At 36.9% G+C, this 15202-nt stretch overlaps 1 protein-coding gene across 50 annotated transcripts in view; it reads left to right on the top strand.

Annotated features, from left to right (window-relative positions):
• RIMS2 (regulating synaptic membrane exocytosis 2) overlaps window positions 1-15202 on the top strand; it is a 447314-nt gene that overhangs the window by 394668 nt on the left and 37444 nt on the right. The gene's annotated exons all lie outside the window — the stretch shown is intronic.

Genomic DNA, 15202 nt, shown 5'->3' with positions numbered 1-15202 from the left:
TTGTATTCTCAGTATTCAAGATAAACTGTTGTGATGTTTTTATATGGTTCAACGTAAGTTTACAGTGCCCTGCTGTGTGTGTCCCATCTGAAGGTCTCCATTGTGCTAACCACCATTCAAACATGGATAAGACATTGCTCAGTTGTTTCCAAACAACTGAGAGTTGCTTGGTGATAAACAACTTTGTGGTAAGAGTTTTAACATATAACAAAATGGAGAAAAATAACGGTTTGCACTGTCAGAAACTGTGGTAAATTTTTTAAGTAAACTTTTGGGGGATGTGAGTGTGATTTCAAGTACTCTAAAGAGTAGAACTACAAAAAAGAAAGGAAGGAGAGGTAACTGCAGAAGAGGGTAGGGAGCTTGACTGTGTGACTTACTGAAGGCAGTATGAACAGAAGGGAATGAAGAAGAGGGGAAAGAAGGTATATAGAGAAAGCTCTGAATATCATGCAGACACTGGTGACTCCACCAGTAAGCAAGCCTTGTGTTTTACCAACTTGCTTGCAGGTAATGGAAACCTGCAAGTTTACATTACTGTGTACATTTCTATTTTCTTTGAAATAATTGACAGATAAAAGATGAAGTCACCTTTAGACAAATCTGAGAAGCGTCTGGTTAGGCAAGAATAAAAAGTAATCACTTGCTCACCTGGTAATCTAAATTTTTGTCTTGTGATAGTACAGAACCATGTAACTGTATAGATGCACTTGAATATCAAATCATATACAATGCACTACATTACTTTTTGTAGTCTAATCTGGTCTCTCTTGCCATAAGAGCTACTAAATGAAGAATGTCAGCTCTTTGTACATTGCTCAAGTATGTCTCAGCACTGGAGAGAATCTGTATTTTGTGTCTGGTCTAGATCTGATTTAATTACCACATTGTCTTTGTTATTCGGTACTTTCAAACTGAAGTTTTTCCTTGTTACATCCAGTTGGTTTCCCAGTGACTGATTAGATACTCCAGTCAGGGACAAATGTGAAATATAAGTGTCTCAAAGAGTACTCAAAGTCTTTAGGCCCACTGACCACGAGTAGAGTGTTCTGACAAACTCTTGAGTGAGGAGCTGTAATTGGGTGCTGTTAGAAGAGCGGCAGGAGCCTGCATGGCTGTGGCTGGCAGCCCATCTCCCTTGGCTGCTCCCTGGGACAGGCCCGTGCTCATGGCTGGCCTCTTTAAAGAGCTGAGTCACACAAGCATTGCTGGTTGTGGTGAGCAGGCCTGTGCCCACATGCCAGGCCCTGGATGAGGTGTGTGCCATGGTGCTGTGTCTACGGTGGCACAACGTGATGGCCTGTTGGGTTGGTGAGGGTGAGGTCACACCATGAAGTGTGACCATGGTCACACATTGAATGTTTCAGATCCTTCACAATGAGATTGGTGAGGCACTGGAAAGGGCTGCCCAAAGAAGCTGTGGATGCCTCATCCCTGGAAATGTTTAGGGTTAGATGGGGCTCTGAGCAACCCAAGTGGAGGGTGTCCCTGCCCCCTCTGCAGGAGGGTTGTAGCTAGATGGTGTTTAACATCCCTTCCAAACCATTCTGTTTACATCCATTGGTGCATCCTACAGAAAATGCTGGACACCAGCATTGTACATTAGTACCAGAGGATTAAAACTTGAAGTTAGGGTGTTTAATGAATTCATAAATTTCTCTTGCTTGTCTCATCATGTACCTTTCCTCAGATTGTGTGTGCCTGCACAAGGAATCGTGTGTTGGTACAATCTGGAACCAAAACACTCAATTCCTATAGGTGTCCTATAAAGTACAATTTTCTGGAACAGAGAGGCAGGAGATATTCAGGTGTCAGGGCACTGGTGTCATGGAGAAACTGGTTTAAGTATAAAAATTTCCTAGGTACTTTCTGAAGACATTATATTGTTCAATAGGCTGGCTAAATATCTCCTTACATATCAGGCTTGAAAAAGCATACCAATCTCAGAAGATAACACTACTTCTGTAGAAAGATGTGTGCTCATATGGAAATCTGTGTAGAAATGACTGTCTGTATCTCTGAAGCTTTTTTCAAGTGTTTCGTAAAATATAATTTTACTTCAGTGGTTTTCTTCATTCATATTTTATAACTAAATCTATACCAGATGTTTTTCTGAAAGTAGGTCATAACTGTTTTCAGGACTGTTTATCAGACTTACAATACATGCCTTATAAGGTGAATTTTAAATGTCTTTTCAAATAATAGTTATATTATTTCTTGTTATTTGTCACAGTGCTAAGAAATTGACACTCAAAATAGATACAGAACTGGATTTTTTATTCTGGTCTGTAGTCCTTTCCAAGTAGGAACAGTTGTTTTATAGGTAAAGAGCATGACAGAAAAGTAATTTTTCTTAAGGTAGCTTTTACTTAAGACTTCAGTAAATTACAAGATGCTGAAGGGTAGAGTAGCAAGATAAATTAGAATTAATTTTATTTCTGGCTTCTGTACCTTTCCAGTACTCCAAAAATAGCTAAAGGTATACTCTGTATTCTTGAGTCAAGCTATCAGTTCTAGAGGCTAACATTTGATGGGTTAGAAGAAGTTCACGTTGTAATGTTTGGGTCCTATTTCCACAGGCGTTCTTCCTTGTGGAAAAGACAGCTTTCTTTACAGAGGAAAATAGAATGCAAAGTGCAATACTTAACAGACTTAGCTATTCATATCTGTAATGAAATTGTTTTCCTACTGGTCAGCCCTGAGGGAACTGACGATCAGACTTCTATAGAGATGGATACCTATTATTGCAGTTATTTTTCATTAATGAGTAAAATCTTTGCTGTCCTCTTATTATGCAATTGTAGGCATCCCTTTCAATTTACGTGCACTGTCTCTGGCAGGTAAATACCTCTGTGCCTTCACTTCCCTCATTTAGCTGGCATTTCTATTTTAGCAAGGTAAATATTTTGTCTTTCCTTTAGTTAGCCAAAACCTGTTGTGTTTGTAGGCTGATTATATCCAAGAGCCAAAGCAGTTTAAATCATATTATCAGAATCATGGATCATATATACCAGCACATCACATATGTTCAGTCACCCATACAGGGCTCAGCAGGCTCTCAGAGACTGAGTCCCATCACGTCTTTGGGTATGCGATTACAGTAGATGCAATCGATTAAAATAGATGAAAAAAGGAAGTAACAGCATGACTTGAGAGTGAGCAGTGCAGTAATGCCTGCAGGGGGCTGTAACTATATTTGGATAGAAATCAGTGCCCTCGTGTGTCTCTGGAGAGCGCTGCTCCAAGGTGCCGTGCTCAGAGGACCCTGCACACGTAAACGTAGCGGGTGGTGCTGGGGGAACTGATGCTGCCTGAACTGCTCTTGCTTTATTGAAACATGTTGCTCCATGTCACCTAAGACCTCTTGCTAGGATGCCATACATAGCATGAAGTTATAGGCCTGTTAAAGTGGAATTTTGAGACACAGTTATGAGATCTTTTGACATCCTTCATAATTATGTTGGCATTAAACTTTGCCATATATTACTGAAATTATAGTTCTCTGTAGGAAAATTACAAACAGCAGTTGATTCTGTGCCAACAAAATGATGATTGATGTTGTGTGAATTTGATAGTTTTTTATCAAAATGAGGCATTTCCATTTTAAAAAATTCTGGAGAGGTGCAAAGTGAAAAGAGATTAAAGTATTTAGAAATTTTGATATTTCATGGCTACATCTTAGAAGAAATGTAAGAGAACTAGATCTCAGAGAAAAAAGTTTGAGTGAGATTTTATTTCATTTCTGTTTAAAACCAGATTTTGGATTCTGTATGGTTTGTAGGGTGCTGAAACTGCAGTCTGAAATGCTGTACTTACAAGTAGAACAATCTCACTTATGTCTGTTAGGAACCAAAGATGTGGCTTGTAGAGCAATTTCCTCAATTTATGGAATAATTGAGGAGAATCTGTTGGTAACATTGTTCTTCATGTGGTATAGAACTTAACATTTCTCAATTCAAAATTTGATTTATATAAAAACAGTCTTGTACTACAGATAGAGTCAATGTGGTTCCTATTAAAAAGAAGGTGCTTGATCACTTGGAATTGTGGTAACTAAAGGAGAAACTGCATTGATTGCCTTTCATTGTCTAAAGTGAGATACTATATGGTAAGCATACAATTTACTGCATAGAAGTGTATTTCTTTACATATTAGACATTATTATTTTCTATCCCTAGAATTAATTTATGTGTTCAAAATGGCAACTGAAATTATCATCTACTACTTTAAATTTGGACATGTATTTTAATTTTTTTAAAATCACATATATAATATAGGCAATTTGAAACAAGCCATTTATTTGGGGCTTTATTTCCTCTCCAGAGACAGACTGATAGAGTAATAGATTGCTTTAATGTGTAGTATTACACTTGCATCAATATTCTTGATGTGTAATCTGATTTACTTTTAAAATTAACACATAATGCATTGATAGAAATACAGGATTAGCAGCTGACAAGAGATTAGGGCAAATTTATCTTACTCATTAGTTGCAAATTGTGAACTGAATCCTTTACCAAAGAGAAAGCACCATTATAATAAATACATTACCAAGAGAATTAATCAGCTTTTACTAAATAAACTCTGAAAAGTATGCTAATAAATAAAGAGACTCTAATTGGAAACTAAAATGGCTTTAAAATGTCATTAAATTCTGTTGTTTTCCTCTACATGTAGGAAAAAATCTAGGAAAGAAGATTTGGCAGTACAAAATTTATGCAGTTCTCCTTAACAGATTTTCTGTAGAGGAAGTAGGTGTATATTTGAGTCTTCACATGTTCAGAAAGCTTTTCTGAGAGATGGACGCAGTGAAAACAAACACAGAGTTGAGATTCCAGAACTGAACTCCTGACAATGCTAGCTATGATCTTTTAGAAGTCCTCCAGAAGACATGTCTCACAACAAAGTGTGGGAGACACCTTGTGCCGTATAGGAGGAGAAATTCCAGGCAGATGAGAAGGAAGCCCTGTGGTAAGACTGGAGAGTAAGAATAAATGGCTTGATTTGAGGAAAAAAGGTGCAGATCATGTACACCAACTGAGCCATACTGCCTCAGTCACAAATTACTCATCAAACTTTTCTGTAACATAGTTATCAACTCAATGAGGTGTACACCTGTAAGATTTCCATCTGCCTGTGGTAGAAGTAAAACTAATCCCCCTGGTTGTAAGCATTTATAGTATTAAAAAAAATCCTTACTCATCATTAAAAAATTAATTTTCTCCATTGCTTTACTTAAAAAGAAAGTTACTTGTATTACTGCTTGAACTCATTAATAAGGGGGGGGAAAAGGAGAAAGTTCTAAGTGTGATCAGAACATTTAGCTTGACCTTCCACAAGATTTTTTTCTTTTCATAATTAGAGGTAAAAATAGAGAGAAATGTAGGGTGATCTTTCTTGGTAAGGATACTGCTATACTATTTTTCTTTTTCAGAGCGGAAGAATTCTCATAAGAGCTCTGCTAAAAAATAATATACATCTCATTAAAAACCCCAAACTCTAGAGCTGTTTTATTTCTGGTTTTGCAGTAAACAAGATTTCGGTTTTTTGTGTTGTTACATAAGGAAAAGTGGCTTTCCTTAAGAAAGTTTCCATTTAAAAACTCCTTTTGGGATTTTTTAATCCCTTAGTTAACATGTGATATATGAGAATTTCTTCTTCATTATTCTGTGAAAGAGGGCTCTGATTTCATTCTAATGAAACTTGAGAGTGAAAAGAAGAACTTTGTAGGGCAATCTCATATCTTGGCAGTAATACAGTTTTCACTTTGCCTGAAATGGCTCAGATACTTATCTGTAGTTACAATTCTGTGTATATATGTAGTTTATACTTCAAGGAAGAAAATTTGGTTGTGTTTTTTTCTCAGTTTAAATAATATTTCTAGCTTTGTCAATTTTGTAGCCAGCTCAATGAGTACTCTTTGTATTATTCTGGGACAATATTCATCCATCCATTGCTCTGTGAACCACTGTCACTAAATAACATTGTTCTGTGGAGGGAGATTTACTTCAGATCTCCAAAGGCCAGTAGAAAGAGGGCTGTAGTACTTTGCTGTTGAACAGTTTTGTTCTGTCTGCACACCAAAAAAAACCAAAACAGTTGTATTTACAGATTCATTAAGGCTGCATATTTTTTTAATTTAACATTTCATAATAATACAGGATTTCTTTCCTTCTACTTAAATGGAATGCAATATTTAATGTCTTTGGCAAGTTGTATCTTAATATTGAATATATGTCTTTAACACTACCATGCTATCAATACTATTAATAACCCTTTGATAAATGGAATTCTCTTTGTAAGGATAGCATTGATAGAATAATTGCCTGAAAGTAAAAAATCATGAAAATGGCCTCAAAAGAAAAGGTGGTAATAGAGGCATGCTGTGCAGACTGATTCAGAACAGTCCTCTGGCCTCGACTGGTGTCCAAGTTCCATGGATGTTGCTGTCCTAATGAAATTCAGTTTGCACTCTCCTGTTGCCCATTTCAGCTGGCTGCTGTGTCTGTGTTACAAACAAGAGCAATCTGTGCTCTCTGTAGGATAAAACAGGGAGGGAAAAGTTACAGAACTGCTTTTAAGCACCCCACAGGATGTACAGACTGTGGGAAATCATGCAGGTACTGAGAATACAGTTGTGCAATCCATATTTCCAGGCACTTGGTGTGCAATGAGCGGGGCTGTGACTCCCAGTGCATCTCCAGGCTCTTTAGACTGGTTTTGTCTTCCAGGGAACAAGAGTGATGATACTATCATCCAGAACTTACATGTGCCACTACCAGTAAACTCCTAACAGAGAGCCCTACAGGAGAAATTATATTAACAGAGTAACTTAAAATTATTTAAGTGCACCATTGATGAATACACAAGCAACCATTTGATGAGGAAGCTGAGCCTTTTGCTCACAATTAAGTTCCCCTTACTATTAGCCTACAGTCAGGTCTCTTATCTGTGTCTTATTTGTCATACTGGGTCAACCTTTTTCTTTTTTAGGGTGCTAGCAAAACCTTCTGTTTGCAAAATAGTGCATCTCAGGTACATGCCAGATGATGTATGCGAGGTACTGTCCAAGAAACTGGGAAACTTTATTTTCAGCAAGGGAGGGGCTCTGAACACAGATCTCCAATCACAGATACATGTTGATTAGTTGCAATATGAGACATTTGGTTTCTGCTTCTCTAGAGGCATAATAAAATAAAGCAGCAGTCAAAACCAAATTTCATAAGCCAGGTTCTGCAGCTGCATTTTTAAAAACTTGTCAGATCTGTCCCTGAGGCAGAATGTGCAGGACCTGTGTTTTCTGAATGCTCATGTTTAGGATAGGGCCCTACCATCTCCGTGGTGGCAAGTCAGTTGTTTCTCAGCTTGTGCAGAATCAAAATCAGAAGGAAAATTAGGAAAAATACTGAATTTGAGGACCTTATGTACCACTAGGGCTATGAGCAGGATATTCCAGGTTTTTTTACTTTGGAATGAGATGACAGATTCCTGTGCATTCTAGGAACTTGTATCGAATACTAAACTGTTTTTCATTCATATGTGACTTTACAGTCTGTATAGAGAAGTGAAACAAACACAGGGGAGGATAAGAAAAGAACAGAAAAGAGAAATTACCTGAGACAAACAGAAGTCAATGGAGTGCCATAATATAAATCTAAAACTTGTCAATACTCTACTTTCTGTTTTAGCACAACATGAAAATGAAGTTATGAAGTTATTTTTTCTATCCTTCTGGATTGTACATTGTGCTTCTTAATTATTGGAGAACTACAGGTTAAAGTTTTTTTTGGTTTTTTTTTATTTAAGAAAGTAAAATGCATCCTTACACTTTAGAAATACCAAATGCTTTGCCAGTGGGTACTGAGGAAATGGATAAAGACATCCCAAGTGCATCTAAATGAAGTGGAAACATGAGACTCTAGCTCAAGGAGTGCAGCAGTGAACTGTGTATTATTGATACAGTATTTTATATTCTAGTAGTTTACAACTGAGGAATTCCTCCACTTTTTTCTTAAATGTCAGTACAGGTTTTGTTATTAGCTTTTGAGCATTGCTTGAACATAGTGATACATTTTTCTCTAATACTGTTAGGCATACGTGAGTTCAGTTAAACTCACTTTTCATGCTCAGGGAGCAAAACATTGTTATTTTGAATATTGTTATTTCATAGAGGGATGAAAGCATTCAAGTTGTTTGCAAACCATTTGTAATGCAGTCTCTCTAGGAAAAGGTGAATTGCCAATTAAGAAATCAAAAAAAAATACTTTTTCCTTATCCCTAAATAATTTGTGCTTGGTTCTTAGTCTACCTATATAAGATAAACATCCTTTGGGAGATATTTTTTTAGCAGCCTTACATTTTTTGGCAAGGTAAGTGAAACATAGTTTCCTTAACAGTGGTGGGGGGTGGGGGGCTTGTCCTTTTCTATCTTCTTTTAGGAGTTTTTAATATGCTTGCATATACTTGTGTGAATGACAGTGTTGAATTTTTTACTGTCATGATCATTGAATTACAATATGAAATGTTAAACTATATATGTTTTCTTATACTAATTAAATCTCTGTTCCAAAAGTTACAATCAGATTTTATTCTGTTTTGTAACTATAGTACTCTAATATTTTGGGTTGGCCCTTTTCTGGTTAGAATTTGGTGCCAGCAAAAATTATTTTTAGCTCAGTCTATGAAATCATGTTGAGACTTAATTGAAAATATTCATAGTAATAAGTACTGTTCTTGTTACTATTTGCTGCAATAAGACCTGTGATGAATAAATCTTTACTGTGAAGGAAAAATTACTTCCCTCTGATTAACTAAATGAATTGTTACCAGAAATACGGACTTTTTCATAAGGTGGATGTCTTTAATATTTATTAAAATTTTAAATTAATGCAATATCTTGCAGTTTAGGCACTGCCAATTTAAATACTTATGTAGAAGAGATAACATATTAAAACATTAAAAATACAAAGCTTTCTGTAGAAACTTTCTACAATATTCTAGGCAATATTCTACTTTTTTTTTCAATTCAAAATAGAAATATGCCATGATATCATATTCTGATAACATCAGAAAAATACCATTGAATTTGAAGATCTAGTGAGAAGCATTGCTTGCTTCACCAAAGCATTCTTTTTCTTGAACAGGACAAAGAACTTCTTCCTCCTACCAGCTATATTTCCTTGTTCTGTCAGTCTTTCCCAGTTGCTATGTCCTCTTGTTTCACTAGCAGTGCTGACCTCCCTGCTGTTCTTGGACATATCTACAGAGCAAGCATTTGGTTCGTTCCCTGGTCGAGTTTGTAGGTAACTGAAAAATTTCTGGTCCTAATCTCTGTATGCCTTGAGTTGCATTAGTGACTGAAAACTGAGCTCCCATCCAGAAGATGAAAATAAAATTGGTTTGTATGAATCTGCATAACTTGAAGGAAGAAAAATGTTTAGGCAGACTTTTTATTGTTTGTCTGCTTTAAAGATGTTCTGATTTTATTTCGGAGGTTGATTTTATTTCTGAAGTTGAATATTATTTATGTATGTCGGAAATCAGCCAAGTACAGTGATTACTAATAAGTGTATGAGTACCTCCACTTAAGTTAATAGTTCATTTGAGGAATTCTGACTCTCACAAGGGGGAGGAAGACATGTGAATCCACTTTTCACACACAAGCAACCTCGTTTCTCTTCTGCTCTCTTTCTTTGGTAAGACCACTTAGTGACAAGCACTAGATGAATCTTCATCTCTGTCACTGCTGCCATTGCTGTGCTTTGTGGTTTAACTTCACCACCTAACCAATAGCCAAAGTCATGTCTGCATCAGGAAAAGGACAGAAATGCCAGGAAGCTTAGAAAAGTAATTGCAGTTAAGTCTCTTGCAGTTAACTTGCAGTTAACTAATGCAGATAGAAGTCTGGACAGAACTGTTCCCTGTGCTGTTCTGTCAGTGGCTGAAGACCATATTGCCCCAGGAGTTGCCTTTAGAGCACCACTTCCCAGCAGTGTGCAGCCTCAGAGTCTCCTCATGCTCTCTTACTGCACTGCCAAAGCCAGGTGCCAGCAACTGGTACCTGTCAGAGGTCAGGCCACATGGAAATACACAGATCAATCATTTCAGCATCTTTCTTATGAAGAAGTCTGAGTGCTGAGTGCTCAGTAGAAGTCATTAACATGCATGCCTTTTGCGATTCCATTTAAACAAATGCTTTCATGCAGCGTGCTGGCTGATTATAGGAATTGTTGAACAGAACCCTACTGGGAAAAGAATTCTTTGCAATTTTGAAATGAATTATTTTGGATGGTTAAAGCTGGATCCTGGATTTTACAACCATGCTTGTCTTTTCTCAGTGGGGACAGGAATCTAAACATGTGCCAGTTTTGTCCAAGTTTCATATTCTAAGATCATCAGCATTAAGAGAGAAAATATTTTATCATTTGATTTGGCCTTAGTGTCATCATATACTCATCTGGCATTTGAAGGTACGTAGTATAGGTAGAAAGGAACCTGAAGACTTCCTTCTGGAAAGACCTCTAAAGCTCTCAGTCTTATGATTATTTAAGGTTTTATCTGTAAGGATAAATAAAATGATCACAGTCTCTTGTACTTAGTCTGAAAAAATTAGTTTTGTGCAGTCACCCCTACATGGGGTGGATGGAGGATTTATTTGTCTGTGTGCACTGTCCATAACTCCCTACAATTTTATAATGCCTTGGTTAATTTCATCTACGTATGAATAAGTAGACCACAAAAATAATTAATTTGAGGAGGATAAGGTAGATGGCAGAACAAATAATAAGTACCTACATATAAATCCTATTGCAGCCTCTATTTCCACATTTGTTATTCTGACTTACAGCTTTGTGTTTCCTAATTATTTTCTTTTATACATACACACACACACACACACACACACACACACACACAGAGTCAGTGATCACACAGGTAAAACTAATTAAAATCCTTGAATTATTTTCCATTTAAATTTTTGGCATATCACCAAGAATTCTGTTTCCATATGAAAATGAAAACTTTGTAGGCAGTTAGTTAGCCATTTTCAGCGAATTTAAGTTCCTTACCTTCAGCAGAGTTAACTGTGTTCTCCAGTTCCACCTTCAGCCCATTAATTCCTTCTTTTTCTCTGTCTCTCATACTGAGTTATGGCATGTCTGTCCAGTGTCTAAACTAAAGATGTGAACATATTTGGTTGCTTTTTTGTTTTCAGCACAGAGAATTTGGATATCACCAAAAGTGAGTATCCTTGACATTCAGATATGAAAAGTGACCTCCTAGAAATTTTCTAGATTTTAGAATAAAAGACTTTAAAAATACTAAGAAGAAAATTTTCTGTTGTGTGAAAACAGGTCTTTAAGACGTGGGTCTTAAATCAGTATAAATGTAAGTTACTAATATCATAGGATAATACTGGCATCAAAGGAAGGTATATGTGCTTAGTAAAAGTGTGCAGGTCCAGGATGAAGGGCTCAGGGTCGGTGGCTGGCAGCGGGAGCCTGTTGAGAAGACTTTCAACAAAGACCAGCTTCAGTCTGAGAGCAGAAGTGATTGATGAGGATGAGCCACAGCAGGGGCCAGCAATGCAGACTTTATTGTGAGAGAAAGTCAAGAGGTGAGGGAAGTGGAGTATGGAGAAATTCAGCAATTATGTCAGTGAAAGAGGGAGAAAGAAGGCACACACGGGAGGGGACTAAATGACAGCATGGCTCTGGCTGCGCATTAGAGTGTGGGAATCAGGAACAAGGCAGTTAGACTAGCAGCTGGGAAAAATTATAGCAAAAGAGAAAAGCTTTTGTAAAGGAGAATTGTGGACTGCTTGGAGTGACATGGGCAATCCTGAGAAAGCAGAGTACATGAGCAACTCGGAGAGCAATTCCCTTTCTTTCCTCAGTGTTACACTTTCTTCTTCCCCACTCCTCGTAAGACTTAATTAGCTTTCTGCTGTTGTTTGGGATCAGTAAATATTTATGGTTCATGTATCCTCTGTTGATTTTAATATTCATTCTTAAGTAATTAATATTAAAATAAATTTAATAATAAAAAAGCATTATTGTTTCTAATAAGCAAAAATAGTAATTGGAAATCACTGCTTTGTTGGGGACACAAAAATGAGGTTATAGTTTCACAAAGCTATCCTCAAACATTAAAAAACATAAGACAGCTGTGTTAAATTATCTTTTTATTTTTATTTAAAAGTTCATCTAGATTTTTGTGGTACCTTAGGATGCCTCTGAAGTGCTTCTTTGAAATATCTTTTTTAATTTTTAAAGAAAAATAGAAAATTATTTGATTCTTTGAAAAAAATTTAGATTCTCAAAATTTTGCAGTCTCAAAGCATAACTGATTTAAATGCATTCGAGTGGTACACACTTCTGTCCTGGATTTGTAATAAATACACATATATGTAGTCTCTGTGTACATATTTTAAGTTTTTTATGTTTTTCTAACTTAATTTTTCCTACAAATATTAAGACCATTGGAGGCTACATCTCTCATTGGAACAGTAATATGACATCTCTTATTCAGCATATCACATCTCTGATTTGGCAGAGATTTTGGTTTGTTCAAATCTCCTCCATCCATGGAGGTGTCTCACCTCCCTCCCACATCGCTCCTGTGGGACACAGGCTGTGCAAATGGTGACTGGCACAGTCCAGCCCCAGCTCGGGCTCCTTGTTTTCATTAAACCCCCGGAAAGTTAACACCTCTATCTACCATGCAATGAAAATAAAAATGTTTCATAGGTTGAAAAGTTAGTAAGAGGAGGAGAAGGTCCACATAGGCAGACAGGTATCTGTGGGAGAACCTTTTACTGGGGCAGCTTTAGTTCTGGGCAGCTGCAGTGACCCTGCCTGGCTGCAGCACTGGGCACTGCTGGGTTCTTGGTGCATCAGGACAGGATAGCCAAGGTTGGTGGCATGCTTCAGTTCTGGAATGGAGCTTTTCTCACTGCCACCATCACTTTTCACTTCTGGGCTGAAAATTGCCAGTTGAATGTGTGAGTTGGGTGCTTGGTCACGGATGCATGGATTGCAATGTCTTTCTGAGGGACTATGGGCTCTCCACCAGATTTAAAGCCAAATGTATATAAGTGAAGAGAGTAAATAAATGTTTTCCTAACACACTGTAGAAAGGCTGAGTTCTTTTTAAAAATGCAATTTGTGCAACATAGAGAAACGAATAGAATTTTTGCTCCTTTCCTGAATGGGCTTCCTGAGAGTGTACAAGCTGGTTCTGGCTTCAGTAGTAGGTAGCTGGATTAAGAGATTTCTCTTTCTGTAATTCTCTTGATGAAAAGTGATATATTCTATATATGTGATAGATATTATTCTAACTGAACTCCACTCCCATCTTCCAGACTGAGACATGATGACAAAGTCACCATGTAACAGCGCCTATGCTTATGCTTTCTCTGGAAGCCAAGCAAGAGCTTAATTTCTGACTGTTGAAATAAACTGGCATTAAAAGGGTATGGGATTTTTTCCTTCTGATCTGTCAAGAGACAGCTTCAGGGACCATCTACAGATCCCTCTACATATGCAATTCATGTGCAAAATTTAATACATCACAGTCATGAGTGAAATAAGCCATAGAAGTGCTCCAAGAAAGAAGAGTGAGGTTTACATGAAGGCATGGAAATGATTTCTTAATGGTGACTATTACTTCCACCCACTCTTTACAAGATTCAAAACACACCAAAGCTTTGTTTTGCAAAAGCCTAAGCAGGAAGAAGATCAATTGAAAGAATGACTGAAATTAAATTTAATTTAATTAAATTTAATTAAATTAAAGACTTCACCACTGATTATTCCTGGAGCTGTTTTTTCCTCTTACTTTCTTCAGCACTTAATTGTAGATTCTTGCTTAGCTTCATGAGTGCAGAGTACTTATTTTTACTAGGATGGAATATGACAGACACAGGAATGACTTGGTATTGGGCAAAAAGAGATTAGTTTTGGCCTTCCTGTAGAGAAAATTACAAACAATGAATTTTTTTAAGGCAAACACGATTTTACATTAACAGTTTCCCAGCAGCAATCAAGTTCTGTTGTTGTGCTGTAGAGGTCTGTGCTGTATACACAGCCCTGTCCTGCAGTCCAGCATACTTTGGTTTCTCCTGTCTGTCAGCAAACCCTCACATACTTGGTAGTTAAAAATTATTTTCCTTGCCTACTTCTCTGACAGACTTTTTCCCTTTTTATGTCCATAAATTTAACCTCAGTTAAATTCAGTGTCCTGAATTTTAACATCCCTCATGATTCATCCTCTTGTCCTGAGTTTTGTTCCTCATCAAGTTACTTTTGTTTTCCTTTCACTCTCATAGCTAAGCTAGATGCACAGATAGCATTTAGATTGAACAAAAACTATGTTCACAACTGTGGGTAGACCATGGCAAAGACCCTATTATCAATACTTATTTATACATAATTTTTGAGTGAATGTCTTTCCTCCATTACAAAATATAGCATTGAATATTTATAAACTAGGTAAATGATCTCTCTTTTAGGTAAAAATCTCTTTTAGAGTTTTAGGCTCTGAGGTTTGGGCTACATGGTTGTTCAGTGGCTAGAAAATAATAGAGTGTGTGAACAAAGTGTTTTGTGTCCATTAAAAAAAAAAAAAGAGGGGAAATGAAGAATGTTTATTGTGGGAAGAGAAGATGATTGTTCTCTCTCCCACTGTGTTTACATATATCATATATATGTACAACACTATCCCTCATGGTAAAAAATATTTAGATTATTATAGTTCAGCAAGAGAAGTAAGCTAAACATTCAGAAAATAAATTTTGGGGGGATACTCATTCAGTGATGGAGAAATTAATATAAGCTTGTTAGACAGAGTAGAGCTCACTGGAATTAACTTTTATTAGAAGATTAGCCCCATGCATGGTTGATGTGTAGACTGTATTGAGTGCCTAAAATTCTTGTGCCCAACCTGTACCTCTTATGTCATGGGCTCCCTGGCTGTTTTGGCAGAAATGTGGTCTGCTGCACACTTGGTGCTCTTCCCACTTCCTGAATGAATGTTGAACCTTCATTCATGTCATCTGATGAGCATGAACACTATGCCAGTAAACTTATTTTCATACACTTTTTTTTTACACCTCCTTTTGTCTTTAATGCCAGAAAAACACACTCCTTTTGAATTGTATCCCAGCTATTAACACACAATATTTTGATACTTTTCTGAACATAAC

This window comes from Cyanistes caeruleus, chromosome 1 (assembly GCF_971803275.1).
Source record: "Cyanistes caeruleus chromosome 1, bCyaCae1.hap1.1, whole genome shotgun sequence".
In the NCBI taxonomy this organism is placed as follows: domain Eukaryota; kingdom Metazoa; phylum Chordata; class Aves; order Passeriformes; family Paridae; genus Cyanistes; species Cyanistes caeruleus.
Note: the sequence above shows the minus strand (reverse complement) of the source record. Positions and strands in the feature narration are given on the sequence as shown.